Genomic DNA, 12364 nt, shown 5'->3' on the forward strand with positions numbered 1-12364 from the left:
CGCCCTAATGTACTATTATTCTGCATTTTTTTCATTGAGTTTTTGCTAACCTGACAAGGTTTTGATGAAGCATCTACTCTGGGTTGGTCGAACCCTTGTGTATGCTTATGATCATCCTTAAGATGTCAAGTATTGACATTGCTTTACCTCACATTTTTCTCCTTAGAGTACGGGTTTGTCCCATTGGAGAGATTGGAGAGATTGGAGAGAGAATGAAAAAGAATATCTAGACAATAAGGTCTTCAACATATTTGGACCTAAAGTTGGGTCTACGGTCTACCTAACCTTAGATTGAAATCAGGCTAATAGTTGACTTAAAATTGGGCTTGAAAAATAAATACCCAATATAAATAAATAAAAAATAATCAAGTTATATCTTATCCAGTTTAGTTTGGTTCAGTTTTAATCAATACGATTTTTTCGATTTCAGTTCGGTATTTATCCGATTATTTTCGGTTTTCCGATGTCCGGTTTTTCTCACTATAATACCATGCATGGCCCCCAGCTTTTACTTCTGTGCAGCTATCCTCTGCTTTTTTTGTTTGCCAAAATCTTGATTTCAAATAAAATGGCTTCGATTAAACTCCGTGTTAAGATTAGTCATGCCTCTTTTCTTTTTCATGCTTGTTGTTGATCAAACGGTACTCGATGTATGCCCAAAAGTTTATAATTCATTGCCTGTAACTGATCCATTCATATCTAGTTCTACGATATCTCTTGTAGCAAACCAATGCTTCAGTCTTTCATGACTTTGGACATTTCTCTACGTTAATGTTTTTTGGCCATTTCTCTCGGTCGGAAGGCTTTAGGGCAAATCTCCAGACATGGTTCCTTGAGGAGTGGAGCGGAGGGAGAACCCCGAATTTAAACTCCCGTATTCGAGTTCAATTGAGAGAGTCAATTGTTGGACAATCAATATGTGGAAATGAGTAGAGCTGTAGAGATCTTGGGGTTTTACCTGACAGCTAAGATCGACGAATTGGCTCCATCGCTAAAGCAACGCCCATGTAATCTTTTGAAGAAAGCCTGCAGCAAACAGTTTTTATGGAGTAGTTATTATTTTCGTCTTGTTCCGGATAGCCAAAACAAAAGCACTTCCAGATAACATAAAAATATAAAGAAAATCGCTTTTAGAGAGGTTACAAAAGCAGCTTTAGTGTTTTATGGAGAAGCAGCCTAAACATGTTTTAGGATAAAAACACCTACACCTTTAGGTGAACATGTAAGAATCTATTAGCTTACATTCATGTTACTCAAAACAGTTTCTATGAACATGATTTTTTCGTAGAAACGGTCCTGAACAGGCTGTTAATGTCTATCCCGACGGTCGAGTGTTACTCAAAAGAGTTACCGACCTGAGTGGGAAGCTTACAAGTATTCAGACATATACCGATGCATTTGCTTTCTTCTAAGTACTTGCATTTCTCTACAAACACCTGCATCAAGGTGAACCCTCTCGTTCATTATGTTTATTGCAACCATGAACCTGACCATAAAATGAAAATGCAAACGAAGAACGGCGGACTGAACTAGAAGAAAGAATGCTTTCCAATAATAATTTGTATTCATCTCCATTCAAAGGTATATATACAATCATATCATAATACAGCAAAGAATAATTACATCCTAAACTAGGAAACCAAATATGGTAGGAATCCCATAATTGTAGGAATCCTAATACAAGTCAACATTCCCCCTCAAGTTGGTGCATAGATGTTACACATGCCCAACTTGTCTAGAAACCTCGAGAACTTGTCACTAGAAACCGCCTTAGTGAGAATATTTGCTACTTGGTCTTCAGTTCCTATTGAAGGAACCTCAATTACTTTGTTTTTCAGCTTCTCTTTAATAAAGAACCTATTAACCTCTACATGTTTGGTCCTATCATGTTGCACTGGATTATGAGCAATATCACGAGCAACTTTATTGTCACAAAATAACTTCATTGGCTAACCATGTTTGACCCCCAAGTCTTGTAACAAAGACTTAAGCCATAAGATTTCACAAATACCAAGTGCCATACCTCTAAATTCAGCTTCTACGCTTGACCTTGCTACGACATTCTGCTTCTTGCTTCTCCACGTTACTAGATTTCCCCCAACAAAGGTTAAATACCCATATGTCGAGCGCCTATCATCTGTCGATCATGCCCAGTCAGCATCTGTATAGCACTCAATTCTGAAATGTCCATTTTTTCGATACGAAATTCCTTTACCAGGGCTTCCTTTCAAGTAACTCAATATTCTCATAACAGCACTCATGTGTTGTTCTCCGGGATTATGCATATATTGACTAACTACACTCGATGCATGAGCAAGATCCGACCTAGTATGGTCCAAGTACATTAATCTTCCTACTAACCTTTGGTACCTCCCTTTTTCGACCGGTACTTGGTTCTGATCGATACACAACTTCATTCATTCGGCCAACAGAGTAGCTACCAGCTTACACGCTGACATGCCGGTTTCTTCTAAAAGGTTAAGAACATACTTCCTTTGTGATAGAAATATTCTTGACTTGCATCTCGACACTTCAATCCCAAGGAAATATTTTAAAGAACCCAGATCTTTCATTTCGAATTCCGAGGACAAATACTCTTTCAAGGTTGCTTGCTCAACTGGGTCGTTACCAGTAACCACCATGTCATCCACATATACAATGAGAGCTGTAACCTTTCCGTTCTGGCATTTCAGGAATAACGTGTGATCCCAATTACTTTGCCTATAACCGAATGCTCTCATGGATTGGTAAATTTACCAAACCAAGCTCTCAGAGACTGCTTCAACCCATACAATGATTTCCTGAGCTTACATACCTTTTGTTTTCGTATGTTCGGATCATTACACCCTGGTAGAAGGTCCATGTAAATCTCCTCTGTTAGATCTCCATGGAGGAATGCATTTTTTACGTCGAACTATTGCAAGGGCCGATCTAGGTTTGCTGCTATGGACAATAGAACACGGACTGACACGCCCCGACCCCGATATTCCCCGAATACCAAGATAGGCACGTGCTGGCCGACACCCGAGGGTGACGAAAGCCATTTATTAAGTGTAAATGCTGAAAATAAGGGATAAATAAGGTTTATAAATATAAAAGAATAATGAATATGCAAATAAGGACCGTGTTCAGAGCACACCTCTAATCTAGAACACTAAAGAAAATAATAATAAAATTGAATGAAACAAAGGAGTGGGTCCTACACCGAGAGGACTCGAAGATGCCGATGCGGAAGTGCCTGGATGTCGGGATTGTATGCCTCGATTCTAAGTCCTGAAGGGGGCGCAAAACAAACATGAGTGGACCAAGTTGATATATATATATAATAAAACAGTTATCAACATACTAACCCCCAGGTTTTATGAAAACACAAATATATAATGATAAACATAGGTTTTTCCGAAATCTAGCATGTCGTGCAATGTCTCAAATCATCATTCTCATAAACAATAATAATCACTAGTGAATGTCCAATATAACACTCCAGGCCCCATGCCGGCTCCCCGTCTCTGAGCACACAGTCAGAGGAAAATGCACTTCAGGCCCCTTGCCGGCTCCCCGTCTCTGAGCAGACAGTCAGAGGAAAACACACTCCAGGCCCTATGCCAACACCAAACCGTCGCCCGGGACGGACCGGATCTATCCCTACGTCCCGTAGCGGAAAGGACCACTAGGTAAGTACAAAACCAGTGAACATACATATATTGAAAATCAACTTCATAGTATAAAGTCATCCATCATCTATACTATAAAGAAGTGTTCTAAACATGTTCTAAATATCATATCGTCATCCATCAGATATGATATAAGAACATGGGTTATAGGAAAAATAGTAATAATTCAAACTAGCCTCAGTAAGCATGTTATCTCGTAAAACGTTCATAAAACATAATCATCAAATCATGATTTTCATGTATGCATTTCTACTATCAAAACATGTATTTTCAGAAGGGGTTCACTCACAGTACTTCGCCGTCGAAAAGCCACGCCACTAGTGAAGATGGAAACGCCACAAATAATTGCCCCTAAGCACATAAAAGGTACATTTAGTCAAACTCTACTCAAACGATTGAATTTGGGAAAACGGACATCGGAAACGGGTTCAGGACGTCGAAATTAGCCTAGGAGGGTTCCCGCACGAAAACTCAAAAAGTCAACGGTCAAAGTCAACGTTGACCGGTCAAAGTCAAAGTCAACGTTGACCGTTGACCGGGTCCCGGGTCAACAGGTCAAATGGGTCAGGGTCATGGGTCACGGGTTAATGGGTTTTAGGTTAGGGTTTTGGGCTTTGGGTTTTGGGTTAGGGTTTTAAATGGGTTGGGTTTGAGTGAAAACAGAAAATGGGTTTGGGCTTGAACCTCACGGCCCAAAGGCCTAATTAAAAAGGGTAATGGGTTTGGGCTTGGCAGGAAAGGCCCAAAGGCCTTGGGTTTGGACGGTCGCCGGATTCCAAGGAGGGGGAAGGCCGGATTTCGGCCGGAGAATTCCCAAGCTCCGTTGGAGCTCAAAACTCAACCAAAACATGTCATTCAATATACCAAATTGAAGCCCCGAAGGTAAGGAATCGAAATATACCCTTGGTTCCCGTCATCGTGGTCGGAGTTGGCCGGAAAACAGCCTGGAAGCCACGGGTGTCCGCCGGAACTGGGTAAGATTCAAATGAGCATAACTTCTTCAATACTCAATGAAATTAGGTGAAACAAAAAGGAAAGTTGTAGTACTCAGCGAGACGAAGAGATTGATACCTCGCACGCCGGCCAACTCGCCGTGGTTTGGCCGGAAATTGCCTCGAAAGGGGCGGTGCTCGCCGGAAAACTGGGAAATGTCTCCGAGGTGATTTCTTCGTGGTTTGACGTCCAAAACACAACCACGGGGTTAGAAAAGAGTTATAGGTGTGGGCATGGTTGTGTGTGTGTGTGTGTTCTTGTCGGAGGAAGAAGCACCGAGAGGGGGAGAAAGGAGAGAGAGCACGGGAAGAAAGAGAGAAGAGAAGACTTTTCAGAAAAAGAAAAGAAAAGAAGGGAAAGGGAAAGAACCGGGGGACAAAACAGGGGGTGGGCCCCCTTGGGCTCACCAATTAAGGCTCAAAAACAATTTTAAAAAGGAAGGTATCCCCCAAACTTAGTGAAAATACAAAAATACCTATTTTTCTACGTAAATCCCGGGACGGGTTATTACACGGACTGTATTGATCTTCGCCACTGGTGCAAACGTATCAGTGTAGTCGATGCCATATTTCTATGTATACCCCTTTGCCACCAATCTTGCTTTAAAGTGATCCACTGTTCCATCTATTTTATATTTTACTGTATAGACCCATTTGCATCCCATATATTTCTTTCTAGCTGGTAAGTCAGTTATTGATCTCAATTCATCGTTCATTGCATCTTTCTAGCGGGAATCTGCTAAGGCCTCCTGCACACTGTTAGGAATAGATACAATAGATAATTGATATACAATGACTTATTTGATTCTGACAGTTAACAGGTAGACACATAATTGCTTAATGGATATCTCACTCTTGAATCTGAATTTGGTTCACTCATAGAGTACTTGTGTTTACACTTAGGATTTGCCTCATAAGTAGGTTTGAGAATACCTCGGATAACACGCTCTGGAAGACGGCGAAGTGGAGGTGCCTTCGGTGTAGAAAACGATTGGTTATAAGAATTAACAGAAGATGAGTTCATGCTTTGACCTGGTATAACATCTGGAGAAGGATCCCGTGACAATTGCTACTCGGATTTATTAAAAACAGTGGGCTGCAGCTTACTTTCAAGACCAAAACTCGTGGGACCCGTGGGCTGGTCCTCCTCTTGAAGTGTTGGTTGCGGTTGAGTGGGCTTGGGCCATTGTCCGTTGGCCTACTGATCACCAAACATGCGCTACTACTCCGTGGACTGCAAAGGTTGCTTTGTGGGCTGCAAGGGCTACTCCGTGGACTCCAACCGTGAAGGCTGCAAAGGCTGCTCTTCGTGCAGCTCATTTCTAGCTACGGGAAAGTAATCAAATGTCAGAACATCACTATCTTGGGTCAGAACTTCACCATCTCTGTACTCCTCCTGAAGTGAGGACACGGAGGATCCAAAAAAATATGTCATACTCATGGAAAATCACATCCTGAGTTATAAACATTTTCTTACTCGGAGGATGATAACATCGAGATCTTTTCTGGGTAGTAACATAACCCAAAAAAACACAATGGAGGACTCAAGGCTCAAGTTTATTACTCCGTTGAGGAGGATGAAGGTGAACAAAAGCAACATACCCGAAGACCTGCGGGAGAAGATTTGGAGTTGGTGGGCAACGTGTTTGAGACATGAGAGCCTGAAATGGCGTATGGAAGTTGATGGTACGAGAAGGAAGACGATTAATAAGATAGGCCGTAAATGTAAGTGCTTCACCCCAATAATGTAGAGGTAGATGTGCTTTAATGAGCGAAGCACGAACCATCTTTAACAAGTGTCTATTTTTGCGTTCGGCAACCCCATTCTGTTGAGGAGTACACGGGCACGTGGTCTGATGAACGATACCATGTAGTTCAAGGAAGGAACGAAGTTCCATATTAACATATTCGCCATCATTGTCACTCCTAAGAACCTGGATATTCTTGTTGTATTGCATAGCAACCATTTTATGGAACTTTTGAGAGGCCAAACTAACTTCACTTTTCGACTTTAACAAACTAACCCTAAGTCATTCTTGTACAATCGTCAATAAGAGTGACAAACCAGTGAGTACCACCAAGAGTAGCTATTTTCGACGGACCCCATACATCAGAATGCACAATCATAAAAGGAACGGAACTTTTATTTAAACAGGAAAGAAAGGAAGTTCGATGGCTCTTAGCCATTTCACAAACATCACACTTAAACTGAGAAACATCATTCTTGACAAACAAACTAGGAAATAACTTATGCAAATAACCAAAAGATGCATGCCCAAGACGCCGGTGCCACATCCAGATGTCCAACACTTTATTAGTATCCCCTTGAGAATCATCAACGGAAAGAGCTTGAGTTAGTAAGCCAGAACTACTAGTTGTCAACTCTAAGTAATACAGCTTCCCTCGTTTAATACCATAACCAATCGTTTTCCACGTCCGGATGTCCTTAAAAACACAAAAATAAGGCCAAAAAATAACCAAACAATGTAAGGTAATGGTTATTTGGGCAACGGATAACAAATTATAATTCAGAGAGGGAACCACAAGAACAGTGTCAAGTTTCATGGTATTAGAAAGGGAAACAGTGCCACGGTTTGTGTGGAGGTTTTTAGTGATGGAACCTGTCTAGAATCACAAGTCATATGTTTAGTAGCTCCGGAATCAATTATCTATGTATTATTCATAACAGAAGTAAAGTTAATTAGTGCTTTACCATTACTCCATGCCGCAGCAATCATGGCAGATGCCTTGTCCGCTATCTAGTCAGAATCATTCTTCGTTTCTGCAACGAAGCCTCGAGATTTGTCACATCAAGGATCACGGGTCTTATTCCAACTCTCGGGATATCCAATCAACTCAAAACAACGACTTTTGGAGTGTCCTGTCATGCCACAATATGGGCATTTACCTTGGACGATCCCGACTTGACTGGTTAGGGCAAGTTTATCCTGATCGATTTTGTGACCTGTCTTGGTTCGACCAAGAGGATGATCCATGGGCCTTTACTGCCATGTCAGCGGGTTCACTCTTGTCAACCTCAATCTTCATTGCTTCATTCTGATCGGCTTCTCTACGAACATATGCATAAGAAGCTTGAAGCCCAAACGGGGGATCCTTCCTCAACACTTCTCCACGAACCTGATCAAACACATCATCGAGACCACCAAGAAACATATAGACTTGTTGTCTCTCAATGGATTTGTGAAATACTTTGATGTCGTTTTCACACTCCATGGATACTTTATTAAAGTGATCCAATTCTTGGAAAATCTCAGTTAGCTCCCCAAAATAGGTAGCCAACAGTCACCCATTTTGACGAAGACGTGATGCCTTCTGATTCAATGAATAAATTCTAGCCTCGCCATTCTCATCAAAGTAGGCTGCCTTAAGAGAGGCGTAAATTTCCTTCGAAGTAGACAACCGAATGTACCTTTTCATAATCTCGGGCTTCATTGAAGATGGAAGCCAACTCTTAATTTTTTGATCTTCAGAGATCCAATCATCATATTTAGGATCGTCTTCGTTAGGTGCCTTGATAGACCCATGAAGATATCCCATCTTCTTCCTTCCAGCGATATGGATCTGAATTAGAGGAGCCCATAAATCATAGTTCTTCTCATCCAATACTATACCAATATTAAAGCTTGAATTCTCAGACTGCACCATAATTGGAGCAGCAACATGACCATCACAGAACCAGCCCCCTTTTCTTTAGCCATTTGTCTTGCTGTCGGTATACCACAGAACTTGCAGCTTTATGGTGGGAATCTAGAACAAGACAAACAGACGGACAAAAAACTAGGCAGCGTTAAAGAATAGACTAACAGAAACCGGGCAGCAACGACTCGATGTCGCTCGCTGCAATTGATCAAGGACGAGTAAACAAACAACTGCGGATCAGAAGCATAGCAAAATTGTGCTGAGCACATCAAACACAAACTCAGTTAGGGTTCAGTTCTTTCCTTTTTTTTTTCTAACTCAGCTTTGGTGCCAAGAAGAAAGAATGCTTTCCAATAATAATTTGTATTCATCTCCATTCAAAGGTATATATACAAATCATAATACATGAAAGAATAATTACATCCTAAAGTAGGACACCAAATATGGTAGGAATCCTACAATTGTAGGAATCCTAATACAAGTCAACAAAACTCGCTCACCCCACTACTCCATGAGGTCCCATCTGGTAAGTCGACATAATTTACTGTGTAAGGACCCATGAGCCATTGACAAGTAATTGCAGTTACCCTTGCAACCATGATGGGCCATGGCAGCTACTTTTCCACCTTGTAAAGGTGGTATCAGCAACCTATAAAGGTCTACCAGCAACGGTGGAAACAAGGATCTCAATATTCTTACTTGCCAATTGAACACAAAGTACATACATAACACTCACTTATGGGCATCATCTACCCAATTAACAAACAAACATGGCTATTTACATCTAAGAGAATAATTTTTGGGTGGGCGAATCGCAACTGACATATCAACAATGCGAATCACCTATAGTTCAACATGTGATTAATAACTACAGGTGACAGTGTTAGCATCGACATCAAAATATCCTCAATTTGTATAGTATTCCCTCCTTGTAGACAAGTCACAGTTTGACATTTCTACATAATTGTTTCTATTTTTTATACAAGTTATTTCACGTTACTATAAGTTTTAGTTTTTGATTTGCATGTAAGGAGTTAAGCAACATTGGTCGACTAATGTAGCACATGGATTAATAACTACATGTGACAATGACAATGTCAAAACTAAAAATTTCTCCATACGTAGTATTGCCAACCTCCTTACAAACAGGTCATAATTCAACACAGGTTGATAAGTTTTTCTTAACAAGTTACTTTACATTACGTCAATATATGGTTCAGTTTGTGATTTGCTGGTAAGGAATCGAGAATTTTATTAGCCACTCTCCCTCCTAGTCTCCTCTAATATTCTTTCATAGTTATTTTTGTAGTTTGATCGTATTATCATGTTTAGTCAGGCATCGGTGATAACACGATTAAACTACAAAAATGAAGACACAAAAATAAAAGTGAAAATTAGAGTGAACTACATGGATTTTAGTTCAACCTATTTCAAAATGTCATAAAATAGAACAATTGACTAAAATGAACAACTTTTGACCTTTTAGTTGCTGAAATGATCGAAATCAAATTTTGACCAACATAACGACATCGTGTCAACTACACAACGATTATAAAAGGAGGATATATGCTAAACACGGATTATTTTAGTAATCAATTTTCAGACGGATAAAAAATATATATCAATTGGGCCGGTGCCTGGCCTTGACCCATTATCGGGCCCAGTTTAATTAGAAAAAAAAAGTGTGATTTAAATGCACCGTGGAAACCGAAATCTAACTTGTCCAACACGTTAAACCCTAGAAAACCCCTTTGGCTTTGAGAAAGATAGAGAGAGAGAGAGAGAATCGACTCCCACAAAAATGAATCTGAGCCGTTCGATATTTACCGGAATGTGGCTGGCGAGGAAGCTCTGCACGACAGTTGAGGCTGCGACGGTGGCGGAAGCTGTGACGGCGGCGAAAATGGGTCAGCCTGGAAACCCCATTAGGCTTTATCGGAGGCTGTCGGCTTTGGGAGCGACCGGAGAAAACTTGGCGAAGACGTTAAACCAGTACATTATGGAGGGCGAAATGTTCAGGAAGAGTCAGCTCGCGAAATGCAACAAGGAGCTCCGCAAGCACAGCAAGCACCAGCAGGCCCTCGAGGTTACGCCCATTTCCACTTCTACCCCTCCCCCTTTATTTTTTTGCTTCATTTTATCCCGAAATTTTCAATTGCAGGCAATGTGAATCTATTTCTTGAATTTTAGGGCCGTTTGATAATCATTTCGTTTTTAGGTTTTAGTTTTCATTTTTGTTTTAGAGATGGGAGACATAGAAGAGCGGAAGAAGGATGGTGGGAGAGATGTAAAAGAAATATCTTAAAGAAACTATAAACGAAATGGTTGTCAAACGGGTACTTAGGTGTTTCGAGTACAATTTGATCTAATATTTGTATTACATTGCTTAGTGGTTCATAGATTTCAAGATAGTAAGTAGTAATATGTTCTGTTGTTGATTCGGTTGTTAGTGCAGATAATGGAATGGATGGATTTAATGAAAATGGAGTACTCGAAATCAGACTATGCCGTACGCGTGGATCTTACGTCCAAAGTCAAAGGGATAGAAGCCGCTGAGGATTATGTCAGCGGCCTACCGGAATCGTCAAAGGACCTATTCACTTACAGTGCACTTATGCACTGTTACTGCAAGGAACTGATGGAAGAAAAGGCACTGGCGCTTTTTGCAACGATGGATGGGTTGGGATGTGCTTCGTCTACTTTTATCTTTAACAGTCTCATGTCTCTGCATATGAGAAAGCAGAACCCGGAGAAAGTGGATCCTTTAGTGCAAGAAATGAAGAAGAGAAACATCCCTCTGGACAAACGTACTTATAAAACATGGATGCAGAGCTACGCCGCCGTAGAAGATTTTGAAGCAGTAGGAAGAGTCCTGGACGAAATGAAAAAACACAATGTAAAAAAGGGCAGTTGATCAGCCTATAGTAACCTGGCTGACATCCATGTAAAGGCGGAGCTTTTTGACAAGGCAGATGAAGTCCTTAAGACGTCAGAGAAACTGGTGAAACCCCTGAAGTGGCGTAAGCATTACTATTTTTTAATTAGCCTCTATGCCTGCACTTCTAATCTAAGTGGAGTCAAAAGGGTATGGAAAACACTCAGGAAATCTTTCCCCACAAAAAAACAATGAAAGCTATCTTGTAATGCTTCAGGCCCTTTGTAAGCTAAATGACATTGAGGGATTGAAAGAAATGTTTGAGGAATGGGAGTCCATTTGCTCAAAATATGATATGAGTTTGGCAAATGTTGCTATACGTGGGTACCTCAGTCAGGGCATGCACGAAGAAGCAGAATAGATCTTTGCAAATGCCTGTAAGAAGACTAAAGGTAAAGGGTCTTTCCTCGAGGCTCAGGAAATGCTCACGGTTCACGCCTTGAACACCCGTAAGGTGGATTTGGCTGATAGCCATTTGGGAGCTGCTGTTTTGGAAAGCAAGGATGGGGAATGGCATCCATCCCCAGATACCAGAATTGCATTTCTCAAGTAGTTTGAGGACGAGAAAGATGTTGATGGTGCTGAGAAATTTTGCAAGATTCTGAAGCGTCTAGGTTGTCTCAGTTGCAATGAGTATTGTTTGTTGCTTAAGACTTACATAGCTGCTGGAAAATCGGATCCTGCGATGCGTCAGAGATTGAAGGAAGAGCATATTGAAATCAGCCCCGAGCTTGAGAATTTACTTGAAAAGGTTTCCGAGTGAATTGACTGCTTAGAGCAGCCCCCTAGAACTTCCAACACATTTTTCGGTTCTTGAACTTGTATAAAGGGAATCTTTAGCGTTGGATCTTTCGAGCTTTCAGTATTTTCAGATTGATACAATCAGTATTGTATCAACACGTAAGTATGCAGGCATAGATTTTTCTGTTTATGGTATCAAAACATGTATTGAACTTCAGTGCATTGGAACTAACGTTTTTAATCACACATTGACTCTCAGCATAGATTTTGCTTTTCATTGACTCAGCATTGGAACTTACGTTTTTAATCACACATTCGTTATATCATTGTCCGAATATAATCTTAGCTGTGTGGTCGTGACA

The 12364-nt window shown here is 40.8% G+C and overlaps 2 pseudogenes across 1 annotated transcript; one reads left to right on the forward strand and one right to left on the reverse strand.

Annotated features, from left to right (window-relative positions):
- Window positions 1–7073: 7073 nt before the first annotated feature.
- Window positions 7074–8385, reverse strand: LOC148689773 (uncharacterized; annotated as a pseudogene).
- Window positions 8386–10082: 1697 nt separating this feature from the next.
- LOC148689774 (pentatricopeptide repeat-containing protein At1g02370, mitochondrial-like) lies at window positions 10083–12314 on the forward strand (annotated as a pseudogene). Its single transcript, XR_015958482.1, has 2 exons — window positions 10083–10412; window positions 10782–12314. The product of XR_015958482.1 is annotated as a pentatricopeptide repeat-containing protein At1g02370, mitochondrial-like (transcript).
- Window positions 12315–12364: the final 50 nt, after the last annotated feature.

Source organism: Pyrus communis, chromosome 17 (assembly GCF_041283825.1).
Source record: "Pyrus communis isolate YQ-2024b chromosome 17, ASM4128382v1, whole genome shotgun sequence".
Classification (NCBI taxonomy): Eukaryota; Viridiplantae; Streptophyta; class Magnoliopsida; order Rosales; family Rosaceae; genus Pyrus; species Pyrus communis.